We start from the raw sequence: 3,288 nt of genomic DNA on the forward strand, positions 1-3,288 counted from the left end.
TTGTATTTTAATCAACATCAACCTACAACTTAAAAGCATTTGTTGAAATGAAAAGTAATTGATGATAATTATTCACTAATTAATTATTATGAGTTATAATTTTAAAATTATAACTCATTTAGATTCAACAAACTGTCCTAAACTCATTACCTAATACCTCCTTTGTATCTTTCTTGATAATATACTTATGGTCTGACTAGTCTGACTCTATGTAGAATACCTACCTCAGTCGGCAACCTGTTTCGTACAACAGTGTGCATCTCCCATTTAAGCCATAACAGCATAAATAGTGACAAGTGGAAAAAGAAAAGTGTTCGCAGAACCGATATATTCTACCTTGAGATGAAGTATAGAAGATTTTAAAACTAAATAAGATGTTTAATTGTGGCAACATCTTATATCATTTGAGACAAGAGAATATCAATTTTAAAAAGTGTATCTTTTACAAATGTATTTAATATATACCTATTGCCTTTTGGCTATTATATGTTTTCGAATAGTATTTATTGAAAAAAAATATATTATTATAAATTATAATATTCTATATTTCTAAAATACATTAAACTGATCAGTGAGGAACTGGGGATTAATCATTTTAAACAGTGGCACAACAAATTATTATTATTTTAAGGTTTCAGTAACATAAATCATGATGATTGATGATCAAATTACTATTAAGTACATCAGTACCTGCTTTAGATTTACAAGATATATTCTAGCCTCTATGTATATACTTTATACCAAACCAATAGGTACTCTATGTGTCTATAAATACTGCAATACTCATATAGTATTTTATAAATTTATAATATCTATCATATAGTTATATTGGGACGCTACTATGGCACGTGCTGACTACTTACAATTTACATAGCCATATCTAATGATATATAAAACATAATAAGATCAACCGTTTGTTTACTACCTATCCCGCATACACAAGTTACAACGGAAATTTATCTCTGGCCTGAGAATCAGGATTAAAATATTGCAATAATATTAACCTAAACCCAACAATAATCGTTACGATCATTACAATTTTAACGAAATCTTCCGAATCGGTGATTATTATTTTTTTTTTTTTTTTTTTTTTTTATTGATCTTAAACAAAACAACTCGGCAGCAAAGGCCATTAGTTCACATTTCTTAATAACAATTTAGATAATATATATATATAGGGTTCATAGATACAATTATATTTTGTTAATTAAATTAGTTAGTTTAAGAAATTTAATGTTTTTTTTTGTTCTGATCAGGTTGTGGTCCGAGAGTTGAGTCGAGGGTATCGGTAAAGTTGAGCTCCTGCCGCTCCTGGTCGTAAACGTGACATTCAGTCAAGATGTGTTTGACGGTGAGATGTTGGCCGCAGGCTTCACAGAAGGGGGGTAATTATTAATTTATTGAATGGATTTATATTTAATGTTTAAATGTCAAGTCAAAACACAACGGGGGCCATGGGGCTATAATTTTCGAATGTAACTAACTAGGTACTCATAATAATAATATGATCGTTTTATCCGATGGCTATCTGTCAATAGATCATATTATATGCATTTTGGTTTTACCCGGCAGATACTCACTCCTTTCCATAAACGTACGGTGGTTAATCAACCATTAAAAATCGATAATAAACTAAATAGGTATGTAATCCAACATTTTGTATACTAAGTATTACACACAATATAATATGTACCTACCTAAAATGTCCTGATATATTTTGTCTCGATAGCAGTAGATAGTCGGGAAGACCTATAGTAATTATGATATTATATTGAATAGTTGGCTAAAAAAATGTACCTTCATAGGTGACAGGTGAATAAAAATATCGGCCGGTGATGACTAACTTTCAATGATCATTTTAAACAATTTTAAACAATTTTAGGCAAGTTTATATGCTATATTGTCGCGTCTATCGTGTGCAATTATTATTATTACTTGCGACATTTTTATTTTAAAATAGCCTACTAGCCACACTAATAATAATATTCTACATAATATAATATATTAATATATACATTTAGTAATGGTTGGTCTTGGTCTTAATTATAGGGTTACCAGATTAGGCAGATCATATTTTTCGATCCCGGGAGGCCGGGACATTTTGAATTTGAATGGATAAATTAAATATTATATATTTATAAATTATAAATAATAATATAAAATAATATTTACTTTTTTTTGTTTATATATATAAACTCTAAAGTAGATAACATTAATACCTTAGTGATGAAGTGGTTTTAAAAAAAATCATTAAGTTTATGATTCTCGCGGTAATTGACCATACAAAGTCTAAAAATAAGTTATAAAATTAAAATACCTATGATAATCTTGCATTTTGTAATGTGTAGGACGATAATGTTTTCTCATAGTTGAAAATCGGTATTTTATCGAGTAAAATTTTGAAACCTGCACAAATCGCTGTCCCGAAACAGTAGTGTACAGTGCCGCCGCAACAACCACAGGGGCAGCCGGGGCAATGCCTCTGCAGAGGGCCGCTAATCGTTGGCTCAAGGGGCCCCGACGTGCAATGCGTCTATTTAAAAAAAATGTATTATAGTCTAATGTTTAAATAAAATAAAATATATTAAGTAAAAATATTTATTTTTATGATTTATGATTCTATTTAATGTGTTGTCGAAGAGCGGGGGGGGGCCCCTATTGATCCATAATAACATCTATATTTATATATAAAACTTTTAGTGAAAGTATTGGTAATTTAGTGACAGAATAAATTGGTAAATAATATGTATGTACTAAATACACTTATATAATTGTGGATATTAGAATATAAAATATTGATAAAAATTTTGCAAATTGTACAAAAGTATATATGGTATTGTTTGTTTAATATTTTTAGGGGGGCTTTAACTTCAAATTATTTATTTTGGGGGAGGTAAGCCCCCCTCCCGGTCACTGCCGATGAACGTTTTAACAATTATTTCATACATTTTATTATTTTAGCTAATTCTATTTATGATGATTCTGAATATTCTGATAAAACTGTTAGTGAAAGCATTGGTAATTTAATGACAGAATCAATATTATAATACAATTTATATTTATAATAAAAAAACAAACACTAAAAGTGTAGTTATATTTTAATAACAAGACGTCAAGACACCAGTCACTGGTGGTGGGCCTTCGCATTATATTTTTAGGCTTTTTTAAAAAAAAATACCATAATTATTTATTTTGTATTGGTAACCCATAAAAAAATATACATAGGCCTCCGTGGCTAAATCGAACTCGTAATCAGATAATCTGCAATAAGTGCTATATACAATATGG

Source organism: Diuraphis noxia, unplaced genomic scaffold (genome assembly GCF_037042655.1).
Source record: "Diuraphis noxia isolate RWA-SAM2 unplaced genomic scaffold, SU_Dnox_SAM2 contig0003, whole genome shotgun sequence".
NCBI classification, from domain to species: domain Eukaryota; kingdom Metazoa; phylum Arthropoda; class Insecta; order Hemiptera; family Aphididae; genus Diuraphis; species Diuraphis noxia.